The sequence below is a fragment of the Aythya marila genome (assembly GCF_965140915.1).
Source record: "Aythya marila genome assembly, chromosome: 1".
NCBI classification, from domain to species: domain Eukaryota; kingdom Metazoa; phylum Chordata; class Aves; order Anseriformes; family Anatidae; genus Aythya; species Aythya marila.
The window spans coordinates 121,124,944-121,150,011 of record NC_139042.1 but is presented as its reverse complement, the minus strand read 5'-3'; positions in this window follow the sequence as shown (position 1 = coordinate 121,150,011).

The window sequence follows — 25,068 nt, the reverse complement described above, 5'->3', positions numbered from 1 at the left end:
AATGAGTTCTTAAATACGTTTGGTAAGTCTGTAGTTTTTGTTACTTTATACCGATTTCCACATCTGTCCTTCTCAGCCTGAATCCCTCATTGACTTGAAACCCACCCTTCAGAGACAACCAGCAGCTTCCAGACCAGCCTTTCATCATTCGTTGTCCTTCCTAATGAGAACGACATTAGACTTTTACCTCAACCCGACTGCAATGATTTCACAGTAGAAAATGATCATCTCCACACTTCAGAAGCACTGATGATGTTTGCTATTGGCTGCATAAAACCCCTAAAATGCTTTCAAATTAAAATCCTTCCATAATAACTGTTTTTTTTTTTTTTTTTTTTGTTTTTTTTTTTTTTTTGTATTTCCATATGCTACAGAGAGGAGCAGAATCATTATTTTTCCATCAGTTAATTTAGAAGTGGCTGAAAGACCCCAACAGTAATCCTCTGAAAGTTTCTGCAAGTAAACACGAGAATTGGACTCTGCTCTGAAAAATCAAGGGACTAAAAGACACAGTGGCATCTTTTATGCTGAGCATCACCCCTGTGCCTTTACTCCATTTTTCCTTAACCGTCTGTAACTAGACTGTTAAGCATTTCAGCCATGTGACTAATCCCCGCAGGCTTCACCAATGGCAATAATATCAAATTTCTTCTCATCAATGGGAATTTCCATTTCCAGCTTGCTTGTTACCCCCATGTCTAGGACTGCTGTATAAGTAATAGGAAAACCTCTTTTCTTCACAACTTGATCACAGCAGCTCAATTTGTTTGCAACATGCTGAGCTGGAGTTTGGATTGCATTTGCCTTCTTAGCACCTTCCCTTTGTGCCATAACTCAAGCGACCGCCTGGCTGCTCCAGCTTGTTTCTGACAGAACGGAGTAGCTTTGAGATGGAGGCCATTTTGCTCATCTGTGATTGCATATATATATAAAAGACTGAAAACGGCATTACAAAACCTCCAGCAACTCGTCTACACACTGCAGCCACTTATTTTCCTGTGACACCAGAACACTTTTTCCTACTCACCAGCTGGTGAGAAGTGTCAAGCGACAACGCCAGCAGCTCACACGAAGGATTGCTGCCTTCAAACACCAAACTTCATTGCTGTGAGTACAACCACGTCATCCCTGCTGCTGCTGGTCCTTGAATACACTCGTGCCTGGAGTGCCCCTTCGCCTCATTTCATTCCCTGGTAGCTGCTGGTAGGTGGGAGAAAGGGTGAGCATCACCCTCCAAGTCGTCAGCGTCACAACAGAGGAACTGCCGAATCAGATGTCATCTGGGAAATTCTTCTTCAGCAGTAACACCTTTCGTGCCAAGGAATCATACAGACCGACTAGCACTCCTCCTCCGTGTTCACAGCCACTGTACCGATCGAGCTGTTTGTCATCTGTCATGCTGACACCACGCTGGGACCGGCGGCACAGGAGCTCTGTCTCCTGAGCTGGTCAGAAAGTTATCCGTGTCCCCTTTTCCTTTGGGGGAGGCTGAAATACAATGAAACTCGATGACCACAGGTGGGAGGGAGAAAGAGGCTTCTGGTGGTAGCCCTGGGCTACAAGTGGGTGATTATCAAATGGAGACCAATTAATTTTAAAAAGCTCCAATTTAAGAAATCACTTGAACATGTGGTTTTCTCTAATAATGTCTCTAAGATGTTTCTTGTCTGGCAAAGGATGTAAATACAGGCAGCCTTAAGCATGTGCTGAGGAACTCTGTGGCAGAGATCTCAACTGCGTAAAAAATGGTCGCCGAACTGTAGGGGAAAATGACGATATAAAGCATTTCTCCAGGGCTGCCTGGCACTAATGACTTTAATACAGCGAGTTGAACAAACTTATGTGGCAGCAGTGACTGTGAAGGAGGACTTTTAACTTTCCTACAATAACTACCTTGCGAGGAGCTGAGTGCTTCAGTCAGCGTGATGAATAGTGACTAGGAGCCCGCAGAAGGCCAGCGGGAGGAGGCAGTGTGGAAGGTGGAGCTGGATGGGGCAGGGTGCAGGGCATGGCTGTAGGTGCTTAATTCCTAAAGTTTGCAGCAAAAAGCTTGGCTGCACAGCGAAGGATCTGCCAAACTGGTCTTAGAAAAGCAGGAGAGATACAGATAAGAGCACATACATGGGTGCACACTTCCCCAAAAATATACAGGCTCGGGGAGGAGGCTGGCAAAGGACCATAACTTCAGATGAATCCATAGCAGATCCAAGCCATGCAGGAAGGTAAGAAATAGTGCGACAATAGAACGTGTGAGTCTGCTAACACCACGGCTGTTCCTGTGCATCATCAGGCAATGACAGAAGACACAGGCAGAGTTAAAGGAACCAGGACTTTGCAGAGCTGATGGAGGGGCCAGCGCTGAATGCTGAAGCTTGCTTGCTGTCTGTCTCTGCATCCATCCCCAGGCTGATGTTCCAGCTCCTGTACGTCTCCTCCTGCAATCAGTCTCAGTACTGTTCACCAGACTGAGCCATACTTCCAATTATATTTATAGGCCTATTAGTAAAACTTGTGATCTATTCATAGACAAGCCATGAACACAAGAAGAGAGTCAAATGCAGTCAATAAATTGCCTGCAAGAAGTAAACTGTGCCATCAGCAAAATTTTTGTATCTGTGTTGTTCTCCTCTTTCTCTTAGATCGTTAATAAACATATTGAACACCCCTGGTCCTGATGCTGATCCCTGGAGCATCTTGCTATTAACCTCCTTTCATGCAGAGAATTGGACGCTTATTCCTTTCCTTTGTTTCTTACCTCTTATCTATGTTTTAATCCATGTCAGGACTTTGCCTACCACCCTACGGGTAACAAATTTCTTTAATAGCTGCTTGTGAAAGACTGTATCAGAAGCCTTTTGAAAAGTTTAAATAAATTATATCCCCCCCACCCCTTCTCCTCAGCCCAGTATTTCATTAACTCTTCCCCAGAATCCTAATAGGCTAGAGGAGCACAAGTCACACTTACAGAAACAGGCAGACAGGTTTATCTCTATCGTGTTAGACTCGTCTAGAAGCTTTCTAACTCTATCTTTAATGATTTTTTTTTCATTGTTTTTCTCCTTGTTTAGAGGTAAGGCTCTCTATTTTATAATTGGATCATCTTTAGCTTCTTTGTTAAACATGGTTACAATAATCGCTCCCCTCCTGGCCCCTCAGTCCCACAGGCATTTGTACAAAAAGTTGTTTGAATGAGCACTACCTGCTCATTCAAACAGCTAACATCTCGACTACTCTGAACTCTGTTTCTCAGGCATTTGCAGATGTTTATCATCCACTTTGAAGTTCACATCTTGATTTACTGTCATCTTCTCATGCCTCTGACCCTTCTCAGCCTGGGAATTTTGCACACATCCAAGAGTTACTCTCTCCTCCTACTCTTGTCCTCATCTCCCCGTCTGAAAAAAACACAGAGGAAAAACACTCACTGCTTTCCACGTGCCAGATCTCACTCTAGGAAAGGATGAAGTGAGAAATTGGCCAAGGCAGCAGGAGACTGGGTTTGGTGAACCAGCAGTGGCTCTTTTACCTTTTCAGTTACCAAAACACTTTATGCTGTTGACACTTCAGCCCTCCTGCCTCAACCTTCTGGATTAGTCAAGCAGTCCTGAAGTCAGTGCTGATGGCCACTGTCCACTCACCTGCCCTTGCCAGGCAGTGACTTTCAACCACTTTGTTTGAAATAATTGATATCAAAGCTCTACTACACAAAAATTACACAGAATGACAGACACACAGCTCTGAAATGATCTCAGAAGGGCAGATGTCCATCAGTGCAGGAGAAGAGGTCCCCAAAGCACCTTTCTGCACAGCAGGGGCAAATGGTTTGCTTCTCCCCACACATAGGCATCTTTCCTGCTGCAATGGAGTGCTTTCAGTTCAAAAGTACAAGAGACACATCCAGCCCCAGGGCAGAAGAACATGTGGTCAAGCTTTGGCTATCAGGAGAGAGGAAAATCAGGCCTGCAAAATGTCCATTTGGTGTTACAGGCAGAAAGGTCTCTTCACTGACCTTCACAGCTGCTGCACACATGTCCAGCAGCAGCTTAACACGCTGCTCTGTAGCGTTGGGCCCAAAGGTTGGTTTGTGCACTGAGTGACGTGCACAGCTCTCCATTATGTGCAGGGATGGAGTTCAAGCCTGGAAGACAGTAAGTTACAGCAGGCCCAGGAAGAATGAGGGTTTGTTAGGGTAGTTGGGTATCCTGAGCCTGCGTCTCACTGAACCAGGACATTACTGTCCTTCTCATTCACCTGGCATCTCCCAGGCACCCACCTCAGAAAGCTACCCTACTAGTTACCCCACTGCAAATGGACAATTTGCTGTGCATCAGCTGGAGCAAGGCAATGCACACTCACGGGAGGCAGCAGCTCCTGGCTTCTTATTGTCGTGCTTTTTGTTTTCTCTAACAAGCTTCTTCCAGAACACCATAGGTAGAAACCACCACCCTAAGCAGAAGCTGGAGTAACAGAGCCTGAAGAGCTCTGGGAGAGGAATCTTTTCGCATCCCCACACTTACAGAGCTGCAGTGCTGTCAGTCTGAGGAGGCTGCTTTACTTGAATGGCTGAGGAAACTTTATATATACCCTGAGTGCCTCCCTGGGATGCGCCAGATGATGGCTCACCATGCTTATGTCCTGTGCATTGTTAGGAAGGCTGCCTCTGCGTGATGGCTCCCGTGTTGTGGGAGGGATGGCTCCCTACCCCAAGCTCCCCTTTGTAACCAGCTCCCGTCTTCTTATTCAGCAGAACTGCACCATTTTTCTCCCAGGGGGAAGTCAGGTGCCCACAGAGTCTGGGCACGGATTTGCCATGGTATGATTTGTTCAGCAAAGCTCCTTATACCCTCCTTAATCTCCATTTTATATCTCCCCTGCTGCACTTTACAATCTCTTATATTCCTATAATTTGGGCTGGATTTCCATATTTTAGAAAACGCCTCGCTAAATGACTGTATCTTTCCCCTTATCCACGGTGTTACTCCTCAGCATTACTCCCCACCTGTGGGGAGAATACATATGCATCGTGTGGAAGCATGTTGTGGCTGCAGTAAACGACCTCACATCATCTGGCTGTTCCCTGCTCTCCTATGCACGTTGAGCGATATAACTGCGGTGTTTCCTCCCACAGGCCCTGAGGCCACTCTCAAAGCAGGCTAACTCCTTGTAACTACAGAGATCTCTTGCACATCTTCTAATGAGGCCTGGGCATGGCCTCACATCCAGCGTGTGAGCACACAGCCAGGCTTTCTCGCACAGGTTGTCCCGTAGGCTCCGTGTGAAGCAGCCAGCAGGGCCAAACACAAGATGCGATGCTCAATAAAACTCCAGAGGCTGCTGCTCTGGCATTAGGACGGAGGCTTAACTCAGGAATCTGCATACAAATCTCTGGGATCCTGCATTCAGAACCTGTGCTGCTCGTGAGATTTGTGTGCCTTGAAGTCTCACATATTTCCTGTTCCACATGAGTCATTAGGAAGAGTTATTGACAAACAGGAGCTGTTCAAAGGAGAGCAACTGAAATGATCAAGAGAGTGGAGGAATTGATTCAGAAAGAAAGATTAAAAGGATAAAGTCTGGAGAGATTGGTTAAACAGCAACTACTGTGAGCATGATAACCTACACATACATAAAAAGTATCTCAGAAACAGGGAGACACTAGTAGCATGATACATGGGGAGACAAGTGGAAACAGGCAGAAATTGAGAGTAACTTGAATTTTCCCTTTGAGATTAGCTTTCAGACAATAGGAAAGGAGATGTTCATTGTCACTACCCTAGCCTGATGCAGCGCTTAAGTAACCCAGTTGGATTTAATCTTATACAATCTAGGACAAAATAACTCGTAAATACATCATAAGAAAAGATGTCCAGAGCTGGCTTTGGGTCAAAGAACGGTGCATATATCCTGGTGGGGATGCATCTTCCAGCATAACCGTGGGTGAAACAGCCCTTTTTTAAGAGGCCCACATAACCCAGAGATCTCCTTACACCAAAAAGCTTTCAATATACCTCCCTGGGGGTGTGCTGTCCTCAGTTTGCATGAGGAACAGTTTGTGGACAAGAGCAAGACTGCTCTGACTAGGGCCATGTGCACGGGTAAGGTTCCTGCAATCCCCACTCACCATCTGGCCCGTGGGCTCTGGTATGCTACAGTCATTTGTTAGTTTTAAACTTGATTACACAGCATGCCAGAGTGTGCAGCTGAGCAAGCCTGGCCAGATGCTTATCAAGTGCAAATCGGTGCAAATGTGTATTTATATCAGCTGAGGCTGTGCACCACTCTTCATGATGAACCATGTGTCCATCGTACGCTCACAGACTCAGAGCTGAAGGCTAAAATGACTATTTGACTATTAGATCACCTGTTTTGACCTTCCCAGTATCACTGGCCATTACTTTTCACCCAGTTACTCCTGGACTGAGCCCAGGAATTTGCCTTTGACTAACACATCATTTGTGTTAAGCTAAAAGGGACTTTTGAATGAGGTCTGTTGTTGATTTCAAGATGTCCAAACACGGCCAATCCTCTCCTTCAGGTGAGAGTTTCTTGCTGTGGCTTAACCACATTTGCTCTCTCATTTTAAGCATGCAGTTTCTATTTAAACCTGACCTGCTCTATCAGACATTATCTTCTTTTGAAGTCGTAAACAATTTGTTCATGTTCAAGCCACAGTGTCCAGTAATTTGTAATCATTTTTATGTTCACTCAGTGTTTTCAGGCAAAAATATATTCTGCTGTGGGTTGAAAATTGTTTATAGCAAAAATTATGCAAAGTATTTGACATTCTCCATGGAAATAATTGTATGTTAAAAGCACGTGTACATTCCTTGACTTTGATGACACTGGCTCATCAACCCACCTATTTGTCTGATCAGTCACATTATCCCACCTGCCTTAATACTTGAATACTTCCCTGTGATATCAGTAGCAACAGCAAAATCTCTAATGGGTTTATACTGTGACATGCTTGTCTTCCATGAACTAATTGATCTGTTCACACTTTTCTTTTAATTTCTTCTTATGGTTGTTGCAAGCAACTGTACAGAAGGGCCTGTGGTCTGATCCAGCACAGGGGCACTTGTCAGCAAAGCTATGCTTATGGAAAGGTTTTCTTGCTATCACTTTCCTCTCTTCAGCTATTAGAGGGCTGGGGTACAAACATGAGCCTAAGTTTTAGGTGTCATTATACCACTAGGATTGTGTTTTAATGGAGACAGTGGAAAGACCTGTAATAACACATTCAAAATGCACTTTCTGCAAATAACATGCAACAGTGACTTAAAATTTGCCTTGTCTACAAACATCTCTGCCAGTAAACTGATTTGTGAGATTGCTCATGGAAACACAGCAGAAAAGGGGAGTGAACTCAGCAGAAAGGAATTAATTAAAAATTCGAAAGAAGATTTGTGGGTCATTCCTCAGGACCCGCTAACAGATTTAAAGGCAGCTTAGCAGAAAGCTGAGTTGGGGGTATGGTTTCACAACCCCAAGCAGTGTTGTGCAAAGGTGCCTGTGCTTGTGTGGCTCGAGGTGGCGTGGGAGTCTCTCCTTATGCACAAAGGTATCCATTCCCTGGGTGACAAAGGGACAAAGGGACATCATACTTCTGACCACAGCAGCTTTTTTGGTCGTTTAAGCACTGTCAGAGGTACGGTGCCTGAGTGTGATCCAAGTATTGGAAAAGAGAAACAAAAATAACATGCTCTCTGCCTTTTTTCCCTCCTATGTAGGCCCTGGAGAGGAAAGAGTCTGATTAGTTTATAGGGTGAATTGTTTGTTTAGATTTGCAAGTGTGCTAATGAGTGGGCTTGTGGATGTGTTGTGCTTTGCACCCAGGTGGGTGGGTGCAGAAAGCTCGTTGATGAAGGGCTGTGCTGGGGATCCGAGTTCTCCAGGGAGCGTGCAGGAGCTGGTGTGGTTGTTTTCACTGTTGTGGGAGTAACAGAATGCATCTGAGGCCCAGGGAAACCCTGTCTCCAGCATACACAGACCCCATCCTCCAAGTCAACCACCTGCTTGCTCCTGCACAGCTTTGGCGGGGTTATGCAGCAAGGTGCGTTTCCTCAGCAGCTCAAACGAAACCCATGGCAGGTGCCGAGCATTGGGGCAGAGACCTTGAAGGTGACTCTGTCTTCACTAGTGGCCAATACAAACGAGGGAGCAGCAGGGTGATGTTCTCACAGTAATCTGTGTTGCCAGGGAGACCAGAGACTGTGTTTTGTCAACTGGAGCTTTTCCAGGATGCCTGGCTTCTTCACTAGATATTAGCTGCAATAATCAGTCACAAATGCCTGGATCACTGTGCTGAGACCTGTGTCTGATAGGATAGGACACCATCTTCTGGCAGGATGCAACTGGAGGTGGGAGTGTTTTAGTAATGTGGTTATCTGGGAGTTACATAGCAGCAAGGCGTCCACGGGGACTTCAAAGCTACAGGCAGACTTAGCAGTCTGGGGCTCATGTCCTTAGTGGCAGGTGGTGCTATGGAAATGCATAAGTGCTTTGAAGTATTTCCTTTCTCTTTGTAAGCATCAATTTGTTTGCCACTTTCCTGCTTTCTCCTGGCTGCCACAGCTCTTCGTTCTTAGGTTCCTTTAATGGAGGCACACAGTGTGTAGCACCTCGTAACAAATTATACCATTCCCTGCCTATGGAGGCATCACCCCTGAAGAGCTGTTCCTGCAATGCAGCTCCAAACTGGTCTGAAACCTGTTTATGTGATGTAGGTTCGCTTCACTGATCAGACATCTCTTCTTCCCATAGATATATATATATATATATATTAAAAAAAAAAAAAGGTGTACTTTGATTTAAAAAAATAAAATAAAAAAGGAAATAAAGGAAAAAAGGATTTTTCCCAACTAGCATTTGTCTCCCAAACAGCTAACAGAAGATCTGAAACACATAAACAACAAAAACAGAATTCAGATAAAAACATGGATCTAAGGCTGCAAGGGAAGATTAATAAAATTCAGGTAAACAAAAATAATCATGTAAAAATATCTTTCCAGAATGATATGGTTCTCTAAACAAAGCTTCCAAACCCATCAGTCACTAAAAGCGTAGGAAATTCAAAGTGAGTGTGAAGATATGAGAAGCTCTAATAGAAGTAAATACAGAATTGCACGGTGAAGCAACCCTAAGCTTGACTCCAGCAATGATTTGAGAAAAATCAGACACTCTGAGACTAACCTTGTCCATCCATTACCCACAGTGTCATCAGATCAATGGCCACAAAACTAGAATGCTTTATTCTCCCTCGCTCTGAGGTTGTGCTGACTCTGGCCCTTCTTTACAGCCATGCACACTCTACAGAAAAACACATATTTCACAAATTCCTCACCAGACAAATAGCCCATTGAAACCATCACTCTTCACTTGTCATTCTGATTCTATTTACCCCAATTAAAAAAAAAAAAAAAAAAAAAAAAAAGGACTGCAAAACACAGGACCAGTGAAAATGAATCTCAGAGAAGGAGAGCCTGACTCCTTAGGAAGTGCTGGGCAGAGCAGTTCTCACTGCCTGGCACTTCCATGATGCAAGGAGCTGCATGTCAGCAGAGACACCCACTCAGGTCCCCCAAAGTGGGGGAAGAGGGTTGTCTGGTCCTGCTTCAGCTCTTAACAGCTCCCCCGTAGCTGAGCTGGTGCTCAGCTATGCTTCTGCTCAGCTCAGCTTCTGCCCCCAAGCCCACATTGCAACGTGCTCTGCAGTGGAACACAGTTTTGCCATTTTGCAGTGGAAAAGATATTTAAAGGGGGCACAGGTGCTACTTTGGAGCTTCTCTCTCTTAGCAGATAGCTATAAAGAAATTTTTGGGTATGTGGCTACCAGGATCATAGGAGTTTTGCACATTCGTTGTGTCTGTACCTAACTTTCAACCATGCACCGTTTATATTGATATTTTTAATGCCCAGGAATAAGTATAGATGTTCTCTTTTATTTGCAGGCACTGTGACAGAGGGGAACAGCATGGTGAATGGCAAGGAGCTGCGAATATGGCCTTTGAGGCACCCAGTGGATGCCCTGGTGTTGGAGGGATCTGGTGGCACTTTCCAGACAGCTGTATTGTGGTGTTGCATCTAACAGAGGCATCCCTGCTACAGACCAAGCAAGCTCTGCAGGTGTCAGTGAGCAGCTTGAAACAGAGAACCAAGACCAACATTGGACTTGACACCTAACACTATGGCTGGATCCAAAAGATACAAAGCATTACTTCATGGAGACCTTAAGCGAAACAGAGCTGAATTATCTATTGGTTTAAAAAAGCCTCAGCCAAAAGAAAGCTGCAACATACTGCAGGCACAAAAGCACTAGACTAGATTTTGCTGTGAACAACGTTTCAAACAACAACAACAAAAAAAGCTGTTCTAGTATCACTGTTTTTCTGTCTGGGTCTGATGATGGCACTGGTTGTTTTCTTCACAGGGAGAGCCATCAAAAAATAGTCATCTTTTCCCTCCTCTCTGTTGAATGGCTCTATAACCTTGGTGTGAATTTATAGTCTGTCATTGCCTTTTGAGATGCCATATGTGCAAAAGAATGAGAGGGAAGGAGACACTTTGTTTCTGAAAATGATGCCATGCTTAGCACTATTACAGCGTTGTGGACAATGTATATCATTTAAAGCAGCAAGAAGAGGTCTTGGGTAAAAAAAAAGACCCTGTGGCAAGCACAAATGTCTCTTGTTCTTGGGGGCAAAGAAAAAAAAAATACATAGCACAAAACCCCCGCTACCTAATGTAATCTAATGTAATTTAATTCATTCCAAGAGGGAGAAAGTTCCGAATTGTTTTTAATTATTTCCCATGGATAAATCTTTTCTGACAGGAAAGATTCATCAGTACCCAGTGAAGGGCAGCTCTTTCTGAGGGTAGGAATTCACTGAAAGCTTCTTTTCAGCTTGAGGGTGACTTTCTAACCAGCAGATTTATGAAAGAACTCCCATCCCACCTGAATTTTTGAGTCCCTTAACCTTGCTTGACCCTACTGATTTGGTGTCACCTTGTGGATTTTGCTAGTCCTGTCTTCTGCTCAGAAAACAAACACCAAAACAAACTGCAAATACCTCTGCTTTTGCTATTCCTCTGGCCATTAACTATTATTATTATTGTTAGTACTAGAATTAAAATAGAAGCCCCTGGACTAGAACTCCACTGAACAAACACAAAAGAAAAATACAAGTTTCTTGACCTGTAAGGTTTAAGATTTATTTGCTGGCATCACTGGGACAAATGACCCATGGCAAAATGGCTTAGCCTTCACAGCCACTGGAGCTGGATTGCACCTCTGAGATCCACTACCCTGTGCTTGCAAATTGCATTGCCACAAGGCAGTGTCCAGCGGTGTGTGCTTGGGTGTGCATGTGCTAGTGATGCACCTCCTACCCCTCCCCAACCTTTTCAAGTAGAGACAGTGACATTGGCAGGACAGACTGAAGGTTATGTGTCAGGGTATGTGTAGGTGCCAGAAAAGATCTTCAGCCATTCACCAAATTCAATTATCTGGTCTGTCTTATTAGGAGAAGATCAAGGGCCTTGTGGAGACACCTGGAAAGTCATATTTGGGTTGTGGTGGAAGCATTTCTGATATGTTGAACACTGCTGGTCCTAGCAGTCAGCCAGCTTTTTTAACCAGACCCAGGTCCTGAACCACAGTATATACGCTGCTTCCCATGCTCCTTGAAGCAGGAGCTCTGAACTGGCCCAAAGCTGCATTCATACGTTCAAGGGATTCATGGCCAAGTCACAGATCCCTGCTGAGGGACAGTGCAGGTGAGCTCTGACTATGACGATGCTGTCCATTCTGGAGTAACTTGTCTATATATCCTTCTTACATCTATAGTGCTTGTGGTCCAGCGTACATGTACATGTATGTGGTTAGGTGATCAGATGCACAATGTTGGGTGTAAAGGTTGCTTCTGATGCCCAGGACTGGAATTATGGATAGGTCATGCTTCCTGTAGTTACACTGTCAGTTGTATGTAGACAGAGAATACAGATACATACACACACAAAAATAAATAAAAAAATAAAAAAAAATAAAAAAATGACATGATGGTAAATGTCTAATGGAAAATAATAGCTACCAGTAATGGTAGCAATAATACTTAGTTTCTCTCATAGTTCAGTGAAATGTTCTCAATCATCAATTTGTTGGCAATATTTTACCTTGGTGTTAAAATTAGAGCTTTAACAGTTTAAATACAGCTTCAAAACAACAAGTTTTTGAAGAATCTGACTGTTGATAGAAATGGTCAAGTTACTATGACTTTTTTTTTTTACGGTCTTGGCAAGCAAGCATAGGTCAGTTTTGACACTACTGTTATTACTATTAATCAAAGTATTACTTACTATAATACAATACGTGTAGTGTTTTTTCATTTAATAATTTGTATTTCTCTATTTTTTGCTTTTTCTAATTTTCCCCCAAAAGAGATGCAAGTCCCACGATGAGATTCTAACCTGCCTGCTCATGGTTTGCTTTTAGATACTTTTCACAGAGCCTTAGAAGTATTGCTTGGACTACATGCTGAAAGCCGCTGGGATAAAAACCAAGAGAACTCCAGGAAGAGTCACCCTTGCCCAGGTGTAAATATGAATATCTTTATGTTTCGTATTGTGCTCTGCACAGTGGGAAGTTAGTCTCAGTCTAGGGCTTTGAGGTGTTATCACAAAGACAGTAATGCATAAACAAGTGAGAATAAAACAGAGAAATAAAAAGAAGCAGCCACACGTGAACAGGGGGAGCACTAAGTAACAGCAAGGCGGTTAATTAACGAAAAGCTCAAAGAGCAGGCAGTTCATCCCCTCTTCCAGGCTGTTAGAAAATGACATCATGTGTGTCAGATGATGTCTTTAGGGTGCTTTTCTGTGAGGTCATCCTCCCTCCGTGCTGGCAATTGACCAGTGACTTGTATTTAAATACGCTGAATCCACAGAGCGAGGCACAAGAACTCCTTCTAACTGGTTGCACGTCTGAATCAATCCATCTGGTTAAATAATAAATTAACATAGCCAAGCCACAACCGAGGAGAGCCGAGAAGGGGTCACTGCCTGCAAGAGCTGGGTTTGCAGCCTCGGCTGCTGGCTGGGCCATGCCCCCGTTGTTTATAGGATTACAAAGCAGTAATTGCTCAGCTGGGGCTGAGCCTGTGATTCCTCCCCAGGTAGGAGCAGATAAGCCCTTGTGGTGGCTTTTCGCACATCTTTAAGGCAGCAAAGTGCCTCGTTAATTGTAAGGTGTGGTAGGGCTTCTCCCCGCTGGGCTAGAAGCAGCAGGAGGCCTTTCAGCCTTGGGGGCAGGTGCTGAGGCTCATCTCCATCAGGTGCTGTCTGCAGGGTGGGGGCAAGGCAATCTGGCAGCCCTGAGGGCTACAAAAGGTCTGGCAGGAGGAGGTGTTTGGGTTTGGTGAGCTCTGTAGGAAGGGTTGTGGCTGCTGTGAGCTGCAAGGGTGGGCAGGGGGGTGGGTTACCGTGCTCCTGCCCTTTCTTGTTTGGGGTTAGGGCAGCCAGCGTTTGGGTGTTATGCTAAGGAGGTGGGAAGAGCCAGCCTGTGTTGTCGGGAACGCAGCCAGCGCCAGAAATATGAAGGGCCTGGCTTACAGCAGCTGTGTCAGATGCTTTCAAAAATGCTTACAGGCTAAATCCTAAAAATGAGCTAGGGAAACAAAAAGGGAAGACAGAAAAACTTTGTTTGTGGACTATACGTGGATCTGCTACTTCTACAAGCTGACCTGTGGCTTTCTGCTGATCCTGTGGAGAAAGAAGACCACCACCTCCCAAAGGTAGCGTCTGGGGTGGGAAGCTCCCCTTGCTGCTCCACGTGAAGGATTTGTGAGCCTCGAGTGAAAAGCACCCCTCTGAACTCCTGCTTACAGGGGGGTGTGCTTGCAAGTGTAAGCACAGTAAAGGTAGTGAAGTGCTTATATACACCCCTCAGGTGGTGGGGATGACCCCTGTTTGCCAGCCATCTGGGAGAAAGATGCTGTTAGTGCATCACACAAGTGTAGGAGGTAGCCCTGGGGAAGAGGGATGGAGGGGGTGGCCCCTGCAGCCCTGTGCTGTAGCCTGAGCTGTGTGTATTTATTGATTGAGGGAGCAGGTTTCTTCCATATATTCATAGAGGCTGGTTTAGCCTGAGCTGGGACTCAGAGACTGTGTCTTTCTTTCTCTGGTTATGATTTATGACTTCAATCCAATTTATGGCCATTTACAAGAATGCTGAACTGGCTGTAAATCAGTAAAAGACCATAAAATACTCATGAGAACTGCTGAAATCCATCTGGGTGAGCTTCCTTCCCTCCCAAGAGCAGCCAGCTGAGGGCAGGAAGATGTAGCCCTCCCATCAAGCCAGCTAGCAGAGACGGGGGGGTGGGGTGGGGACAAAAAGTGCTTGGCTGGAGGAAAGGGTGGAAGCAAAGGAGGCTTGTTTTCTGAGAGCATGCAGGACTCAGGTGAGCTGTTGTCTGAGGAGAACTACGGAAGTAACAGCAGCTCTGCAGGGCTTCCTCAGAGGAGCTTCACCTGAGAGCAAGGTTTGCGTGTGGTCCATGGCCTCTGGTGGAGTCTGATTCTTTCTGCAGCTCAGTGTTTTATTGAGTCACTGTTGTTTGTGGGGAGCATAGAGATAATATTCCTGGCAGTTTTTGTTCTTACCAGTTGCTCCAATGACACATTTGTGTGACATATTGCTTTGGATGTGATGAGTTAAAATCACAAGACCTCATAGTTCTTTCAAGGTCTTTACTTGCCTATCTTGCTCCTCAACAAGGAGCATGCTCAGTGTGTAAAGAAGCACTCCAAGCAAGTGGCTTCATCATGCCAAATTATGCACTCACACCAGCAGCAGGAGGTGATGTGGTGTGTTACAAAATTTATTGGGTTATATTTATGGGGATTAAAATCCTATCTTTGTCTTGTTAGCAGTAATCAAGCTGCTCTTGATTTCTACCAGCAATGGGTTATGGAATAGGAGCAGTATGGAATAACTGAGTTGTCCAGAAGCATCCCCAAAACACTCTGTAACAGAGCCCTTCTCTACATCTAGTGTGTAGTAATTTTCAGTTCTTAATACAAACTATGGGAAGTCAGAAACTTGAGCATGACAGAAGGAGACTAAACACTCCAGATTGCTTTGTTCTGAGTCATAAAGAAAGGAATCTTTTGTTAAATACTCCCAAGTGGGAATACCAGATTTAAGGACTAAGCTTGCTCAGGTTCCTAGGCCATGAGATCCAGAAGGGTGCAATCTTGCTCCTCCTGGGTAGTGGTATTTAAGCTGTTGGGTTTGCCTACTGAATGCCTGAGAAGTCTCAATGTGGTAGCCAGCTGTGGCATGTCACACCTTGACCACTGTGTGATGAAGAAGCCCAGATCAGGGAGCTGTCTGATATGGGGTGCTTGGTAGGAAGGGCTAAGAAAAATATGTTCAAAATCGCAGTTCTCAGCATGACTCGTGGCTGTGGGTTTGCTCTGATAGTTCTTGCCCCAAGTCCTGGGTGCTGTGTTTGAACCACTGCTTAGAAAGAGATTGATTTAAAGAACACCCTGCAAGGAGGCCTTCCCACAAGCCTTGGCATGGCGTCCCTGGAGGTAATTACCCTTCCTGTTAAATGTTGCTGGTCCAAGTGTGCCCAGCTGTAGATCTGTGTCTGTCTTGCTGATTGTGTGTGTGCCAAAACAGTGCAGTGCTTCACCTCTGAGCCAGTAGTTTGGATCAGGCTGGCTCAGGAAGCCACTCACCTCTGGGGTACTGCTGCAGTTTGCCAAGAGCAATGAACCCTGGCCAGTGCCGTGTGTCTCTTTTCTTTCTTGTATGTGGTGCCTTGGGGAGAGATAAGCGATTGTGCTGTCTACGCACTGCCTGTGACCCTGTAGTGCCCTGAGAATGAAATCCAGGCTCTGCTCTACTTCACATTCAAAACAACAGCAGAAAATAGCTTCCACTTTCTTCATTTCTGGGGGCTCGGGCTTGTGGATGATAACGAGAAATTGCTATGGCTGAGTGGTGAGGGAGCAAGCAAGCCTGAAAAGAATGTCTCCCTTATCCCTCTGGCCAGTGCAGGCTTGAAAAGCGGTGCTGATCACCTGGCTGCCTGGATGGGGCTAAATCCATGCTAGGAGAACTGTGGCCAAGAGTGAGGGAGGGAAGAAAACTGGCAGTAAGCTGCTGGAAAGCCGGGAGGAACCTGCCCCTCTACATTGCATGGCCCATCCTGATGTAGGGTGCAGGCTTTGGGTTGGTGTGTGCTGCTCTGTCTATCACTCAACTGCCCTGGATGCAGGACTTCTGGGGAAGGAGAAGCAAATTAAGTCAGCCTTGTGGATTCTTTGCTGCTGTGAACTTGACTGGGCTCCTTCCAGGGTATCACCATGGAAGAGATGTGCAGCTGCTGCAGTGCAAAGTGTTTAATAGGTTGCCTGAATGAACATAGGCCCCCTTTTCTCTATGCCTACTTAGGAAATAAGCAATCTCCTCCTATTACCACTGGTTTTCTAAGGAGACTTCCCTCTTGAGCTATTCCTTATAGACAAGCCAGCAATGTCACTGTCCCATGATGAAAACTCCCAGGGCTGCAAATTTCCCTCTCACTGACAGGTGTTTTCCTTTCTTTTATTAGAGGAATTAGATAACCATCATCTCAGACCTACAGCTCACTGCATGTGCCCTTAATGCTCTGTGGGGAGCTCAGTTTAAAATCGGGAAACCTGAAAGTCAATGATGTTATGAGTACATGAAACTACTGTTAAGGGTTTGGTTACAATTAAGGGATTATATAGTGCGTGGTTCTCTGGCAATGGAATATTCTGCCCTGTCTCCTGCAGCCTGACATTTTAATTCAAAATCTAAGGAGTCTACAGTTGGTTTGCTCTTTTATTTATTTCAGATTGAGTTGTGTGAATAATAGATTTTTCAATTCAATGACTGGGCGAAAAATAAAGTAAGATGAAGAAAAAAGAAAATGTTAACTTCCATTGACCAGAGTTACCTTATTCAATCCAAAATTGAAAAAGAAAAGCTTTATTTAATTGTAGGGAGAATGTTAATTTATTTGCTGTAAATATGTACTTTTGTAAGCCTGGGCTGTTTTGAAAATACTGGTAATGCTTCAGAAATTGAAGAAATCAAACTTTTTCTGAGATATGTAGTGCCCATCCTTCCACACTTCACTTTTTTTTTTCCTTTTAATAAGGAGTATTTGTCAAAATTGACCTGAGCAAACTTGGAGCCTCATAAGTGGAGTGTGCTCAAAAGTGTGCACAGAATATCCTGACAGGCTTGGTTTGTGGCTTGACTATTCCAGTGAGTTTGTAGAGTTCCTGGTGCCACAGGAGCAAATGGTCTCAACTTGAATGAAACGCAATTCCTAACAAGTTCTGCAGCACTCAACTGTAGTTTCAAAGTCAAGCCTCACATAAAGTAAACACTTCTGCAAGTTAAAATGAGGTGCACTGATATGCTGAGAGCCTCCTTGCTTCAGCTGCTTTCCACAGATGTTAGCTGATGTGGACATAGTAAATAATTTGTTGTATGGGAAGGTATAAACTCATTTTGCTTCTCCCAGAGCTCAGCTGTCTGTGTAGGACACAAAAGCTTACTTTGGTAAGTGAATTCATCAAATCTGATTGTGATGCATACACAGGAAACAGATTTGTTGAAAGTGAAGATTACTGTTCCTGAGTAGCTGAGAATTATGCACATCCTATTATTTTTGTTAACCCATCTGTCCTGCTTTCCCCCCACGTTCTTTTATCCTGTTCTTGTCTTTAAGGTTGTTAACTTTTTCTGTAATTTAGTCTGCATTTGTACAACTGATATTGATAAATTATGTCACCAGTGTGTCTCTATATATGTCCTGTTTCTGTGCATGTCCTTCTTGGCCCTGACTGTGAGCAAATGTTCTGCCTTTGGAAGAGATCTTGGTAGTTTTCTTTAGAGTGATTTGAGGAGGCAATCTGAATCCATGGCTTGTTGGCCAGATGAAAGATTTTTGAGGTCGCTCTTGGTCATTGACAGCCAGGTGTTGGAGTTCAGTTGAGATTTCTAAAGGAAATGTGGCCTTGTACTGCTGGTGGCTGGTGTGTAATATTTATGGGGAGCCAGTTTGGAATATGCTCAGGCCACCAGTTTTACTTCTACTTGAAACCAGCCTTTAAGGTTCCACATTCACTGCTTGTTGGCAATAGTAACGATATTCACTTATTTCAGTCTTTTGTTAGTGATTTCCAAGGAGATTATGGCAGTGCACCTTTCTGTGATCAGAAAGAGGTGGAGGTAGACATTTATCTATCATAATTTGGAAACCTGAGGTGGTTACTCAAGTCAAAGTGGACATGGGTGACCAGGAGTGAATAAAGGCAATGCTTATTCAAAACTCAAGGGAAATAACAGTGTAAGACACAGGTAAATGCAAGGCCCAGAAGGCAGCCAGAATTAAACAGGCCAACTTTGTGCGCAGTGTCTAAGCCATTAGCAACTAGCAGGGAAGAGCTCCTGAGGTTGATTCAGACCTGGCACACAGCAGCTCACAATTGGCTCATCTGTGCACTGGTGCAGATGGTGGCAGCTGCTGTTGTACTAGGTTTCCCCAGCCCAGTGTTACAACCTGTTGCCAAAGAAGGGGAAAAAAGGCAGAAAATGGTGTGGTTTTTCTAAGCCTCAGCCTTAAGCCAACTTCACCCATTCATGATGCTGAAATTGGGAAATGGCACTCATAGCAATGCATGCAAATTGTCTGAAATGGGATCAGTTCTTTTCTGTCTTGCTCTTTTGCTTTGATTTCCATGTTAGCTCTCCTTTTTTGCTTGCCTGTGTTTTCCCTCCGTGTTTGACCTTTCCTCCCCAGTCCCCTGGCCTTTTCTATTCTAAGCTGATAAGAGGGAGCTCAGAGTTGATATGCAGGAATCCCTGGACACAGCTATTTTTTCATCAGTAGTTAATTTTCCACTTCTTTTATTTCCTTTGAGATTCAATACATCTACTTTCATGCTTCTGTGATTCAGTTTGTGGAGGAGACAGACAAGGAAATGCTGAATAAATCTCTTACCTTCTCTCTCTTGATCCTTTACTCCCATCTTTGCATTGCCCTCTCTCCTTTTCTTCATACAGCACAGTTTTCACATAACTTGTGGTGGTTTTTTTTGGTGGTTGTTGGCTTTTTTATTTCTTCTTAGGGCTCTGGCTTAGGACAATTACAGATGCTGAGAGGAAATCAGAGATAGTCATGTTTGGTTGAGTAGTAGCTGCTGGGAGCTCCAGCCCTCCCAGACTTACCCTGTGCTCGCTATAGAAAGCTGCTGTATGCTTTCACTCAGAAGCTTCATCAGTCCTGTACCATGCCAGTTCCTGAGGATTATGCAGCGTAGGTTAGTGCTCTCCATAAATACCATCCCTTTCAAGGTTTTCTTCTTTATGATAGAAGAAAAACTTTATTAGAGAGGAAAGGCTGCATGCTGTGGAAATGTATCTCCAGCAGTAGGAAGGAGGAGGAGGGAGATGGGAGTGAGAGGGAGGGGCAGGAGAAGGAAAGAAAATGATCAAAGTGTCACTCCTGCAACATTAAGCTCAACTCTTTACATCTAATTTATCACCTTCTCATATGCCCTGAGACTGTGTAAATACAGCTTCTTGGGCTACCGTGTCCCTAGTAGGTTCCCTGCTGTTTTTTATTTAGTGTAGAGGCAAGTTTTCTACTAGAAAATAGTCTGTTTAGTCTATAATCAAGCACTGTAAACTGCCATGTCATTACTGATAGAGGGTTGCTAGCTGGTTATACTAGACTAATGTTTGTAGCATCTGACTATGTTAAAATAGCTGAAGTCACAGGCTAACAGTACCTGTCATGTCTGAGGGGAACACGTGTTGATTTCTGAGCGAGTGGTGTGATTTTAGGAGGCATGTCTGAGGGAGCACATATGGGCAAGGAACTGCCAAATGCATTTCAAACTCGTCTGGGAGAAGTCTGTTCAGCAGCCAGACAGGACTCAGACATTGTGTCCAAATAAAAGCAAGCAGATATTCAGATTATTAACAGAGCACAAGAGGATATGGGATTGTTTCATGCATGCGCTAGAAAGATTTTTGAAACCGTAGTCCAAATGTCCCACTTCATATAATGGAGCCAATAATGAAGTCCACAGGGAGAGCACAATATGACAAGGATTAGCATATGGGCTGTTTATGGGCTAAAATTCTTTCTCATTTTTCTGATTTCTTCGGTGATCAGATGTGCTGATGGGTTAAAAGGTCAAAATGTGGTGGTTGAATTGTTTGTCTCAAGCTACTAGAAACCTTTGGGGTTGCTCACTCAAGACTATGGAATGGAGATTGATCTTCTTCACCAGAGAAGCTCTGATAGGAAAATTCACAGCAGTTTCCAAGCTACCAGTGTGAGACCTTATTAATGACTAGTACAGCATGAAGTGGTCTCTGATCCGAAGTCTTCATCCTTAACCCACTGCTTTAACATTCAGGACATAAATCCTTTTCCTTGGGTCATCCCTCTGTAACAATCTTTCCCCCATTTTGTTTCTTTAGTGAATCACCTGAACTACAAATAATTAGTCTTTACAGCTGATCTAATATCCAGATCCCTTGCAATGTTTAGTGTTATGCCTAAGTATTGTGGAAGTATTCCACTAGCTGGCATTGTGAGTAATCTTTTACTTGATTTGAATGCTGAAGTTCCTTGTTCCTGATCTGAAAGTCCTCATTGTGGCTTGGTGAAGAGGCCATGCTAACCCCAAAAGAAATAGTATAAGGTCTGGCCATGAGATAAGTAGCTGCTTAAGAAGATCCCAGGAGGAATGAATCCTCTTGCTTTCTATGGCTGAAAGGAGGGAGATTTATGGCATTTTTATTCAGCTATGCAAACGTGACCTGAGCTCCAGGGAAAGGTGTGTTCTATAAATCTGGAAAAAGATCTGTCACTGAAACAAAATGTTTATATGGCTCAAAGGGGAGTCTTTTCTATGTGCTAAGTTGTCAGTTATCTTGAACTGAGGATATTCGGATACAAGTTTGAGCCAAGAAGCAACTAATTCACTTTGGGTTCCAAACAGACCTGGCACACTAATGGATTATTTAGTGTTGTTGCTGGGCCAAAAAGTTAGCGGAAGCAGTTGGAGTTTAGCCAGAACAGAAATTTTACAATAGTGTTGCCAAAAAAGGCATCTATGCTTTCTCCTTTGGTATCATTTTGGTCAAATCGGAAATGCCTTTTTTTAATTCTCCTCAAAATGTCAGCTGCATTTTCAGGATAACTGCTACTAAAATGTTTTTATATAGGGCATTTTAGGCCTTTAGGAGGACATGACGATCATCACTTCAGAGAAGCAGGACATAAAAATATGTGCTGAGGTTTCCCAAAGAACTTTCGTTTGGTGGGGTGGCTTCTAAACCAGATATTCCTTTGCTTAGTAGGGTATCAGTCAGGACTGATATGCACAAGAAAACCTATGGTCTTGAAAATATCTTACTCTACTGATCTCAGGAGATCTCTTCCAATCTCATATCCTGTGATTCTGTAATTAAGCCACAATTAGTGGCAGCTCAAACCAAGTAACCAGTTTGAATGGGATCTTGGAAACAGACCATTTTAACCCTCAGAGTGCGTTAACACCCAGCTTTGATGGGTTAACGTTTCATACAAATGGGTGCAAAGCTGATACATGCTTTCTGGTCTTCCTGTTGCCTGAAAGCGGATGAGGTTGTCTGCAATGTGGACAGCACCAAAATAAGAGACATGTTAAAAGCCATGTTTATTCTTGTAGCAGAGAAAGGATGTGGTAATCTTAGCTATCTGCAGGTTAGGCAAGGGTCTTGGATGTGCCCAAAATATGGGCAAGTCTAATGTCCCATCTACAGTACGAGCAGGATTGGTCTTGATCTTTATACAAGCTTGCTGACTGAAGTACAGGTGGGAGTCTAAGACTTGTTGGCTGTGTCCTAGATTAAAAACAAATCCTAAACATGTCCAAAACTTGGCTGCGGAACAACCTTTTTTCCTATTGCTGAAGAAGTCATTTGTCCTATCACATGCTTAGCTAACACTCACCCTCCCCCTTGAGAGCTTTCTGTACACATCTGCTTGCTGCATTTACTCTGGAGGTGAGTGTTTCTGGATTTGGTGGAACTCAACCATATCTGCATGTGCATGACAATCAAATATTTAATGGAAACGGTTATCATATGAAATTGTGAGCTTTTTAAGAAGAGGTAGCAAGTCCTGGATTGGCAAGATAGGGGTGCCATCCATGGCAGTAATAATAACTCAGTTTAGACAAATCTGGGTAGCTCAATTAAAAATTAGTCCTAGAGATAAGAAATGCAAGGAATTCACTGCAAGTTTTCATTGGCAGTGATGTATGGAAACCAAAACTAAGCAAGTGTAAGCTGTCTGGTCCACCTAAGGTTTTAGGATTATTTACAGGCATTTTAAGGGTTGGATGTGAGACAAGTGAGCTTGCTATGGGGATGCAGGACTAACAGTGTTGTTAGATTGGCTTAAGGAAGTAGGAATAATAAGATGAAATTTGTATTGTGTAGGGATGTAGAAGATTCACGTAACAGTTTAAAGGTATAAAAGAAATGAGATGAAGTTAACCATGTGGAAACTATGGGGGGTAAGAAAACTTTGCCAAACCTTGCAGGGTATGGTTTTCCAAAGAAATGATGGTAGAATCAGTCAGACCATTCTTTTTGAACTGGGTAAGTCACTGGGGAAGGTACTTTAAGCTCCTGTAGCATCTGTCATGCAGAGCTGGAAGAAAAGAGAAAGAGGCTTTGATTGGTTTCTGCTGTGTATATTTTCTAGTTTAATTTCTGACCTTTGAGTCTCCTGTGTGTGATTTTTTTTTTAACACATATGGTATGCAGTTATGTGTAATGCTGGGGTGACAAATGAGGCACACAAAAGCCTAGAAAGTTTTAAAATGATGGTTTATCTTGCAATGTTAACTGTTACAAGATGTATCAAAGGCCTGTTGACAAATTGGAAGGGGTTCAGATAAGAGCCCACTGGAATGATGCAAAATTTGGAAATCTGCCGCAGAATGAAAGACTTGGGAAACTCAATCTGTTTAGAGAAGATTAAGTATCATAACCATAGGCCTTGCTTACCTACTTAAGATTTCAGCAGTTCTAGCGGAGAAAGCAATGACAAGAGCCTGTAGTTGCAAGCTACACAATCTACACAGAAGAAAAGTGATGAAGAAAAAGGAAAAGAATTTTTAATGGAGATGATTTTCCTTCAGAATGAGATAACTAGAGACATGGTAGCTCTCCCATATATCAGATGTTCAGTTCCAGACTGGGCTGCTGTCTTGAAGAGAGATTCCAGTTTAAACATGGGCACTTTGCTTAATACAGAAAATTTTAATTGAAGTTCAATGATGTGTGCTAGGAAATCAGGCAAAATCATAATCTTTCTTTCTGGTCTTGACATATGAGTTTGTCTTATACAGTGTGTGTGGCTTCTCAGGAATAGTATGCAAAGCTATGAAACTGGGATGTTTTCCATTTTCTTTCAGAATTTGTTGACTGTGTTGTTCTCAGAGGTGAGCCTTCTATTACGGGGAGACTGCACACAGAAATGTGCTCTTCCCTAGAGTGACATTTCTAGCACAACACCACTTCCTCAATCTGAAGTCACTATTTTTCTCACTAGAAGTCTATTTAATTTCTGTGCAAGGATGGACATTGTCTTTACTGGAACTGGAGGCCTGTACTTGCAGGACTCCCAATAACATGTCTTAAAACAGAAATGGCACTACGGTTATGGCCTTGGCTTTAAAGATTTTTGTACTGGGGATAGAGCAGTAACAGCACAAAGATGTCATATCTGGCAGGTATTGTGCCTCAGGCACAAGGGAGGTAGCTTTTATGAAATAGTCTGCAGCATCTCTGACTGGAGAATGGCTGCCACAGAGGTTACGAAGCACAGGGAGTAAGAAAATGCAGCTTGTTGCATGGAAGCAAGCACAGGTATGCTAGTGTTCCTGCCAAGGTGTGTGAAGTTGGACAAGTGGGGTCAGAGGTGAGTTAGGGTGCAGGGAACGAAGGATGTAGAATTTATGGAAGTGGTTGGGAGGTGACATGATGCTGAAATCTATTTCGCATGAAGAAATAGAAGGCTAAGTGAATGGGTGGGGAAAAGTAGGAGGCTGTAGAAGAGTGTTATTAACGGAGTCATGTTTCTCTACATAGATCTTGTCACTGAATTTGAAACACTTCTGTCATTCCTCCCCCCCCACCATGTCCTCACTCCTGTGGGCTTCAGGGGTCTCTGCTGCCTCCACAGGTGTTTCCAAATGCAGCCCATGTGCTGTACATCCAGAGGAGAGATGTTTTGCCATGTGAGCCCCCTTGTATTAAGGATCTGGCCGTCCTCTCTAGGTCTGTCACCTAAAGTTTCTTCCTTTTCTGAACTTTCTTCTCCCAGTTGTATCATAGGATGTTGATGTTGACCTACACTGGAAGAGTGAATTTGGAAGAAATGCAGCAGCAGAGAGAAAGTGAGAAGTCTGGACAGGTGACTGTCAACAGGAGAAGTTAAAGATCACTGGTGAATGGAAGGCAAGTGCTTTCAAAATAAAGGTTGTGCCAGTGGAAAATGAGATGAATGTGATATATAGTCCTTGCTAGCCCTTCTCAAGTGCTACCTCCTCAGGCTAAGACAAAATGGAAATGACCTTCCATGACCTTCCCGTTGTTTAGATGTCTATTTTGTGTTTGATTAAAGGGTTGCAATAATCATAATTTTCCCGGGGTGGCTTGAGGTTCTACAAGGGCTGATGGGAATTGTAGTTAGGGGCGTCATTCTTTTCCTGCCTCCCATGTTCTGTGATATTTGTCCTGTAACCCCAAGCTTTAGCAGTTGGTGGTGTTTGTGGGCTGAAGCCTGATCAGTCTGGGTGCTTTATCTCTGCTGGATAAGCCTTGAACCCATTTGAACAAACAACTTACCCTTAATACCTTGGGACTATTATGCATATGTATGGTGATGTTGGGGGACAGGGAGGTTCTGTCATAATGCATTTTTGCATTTAAAGCAGAATTCTGATTTT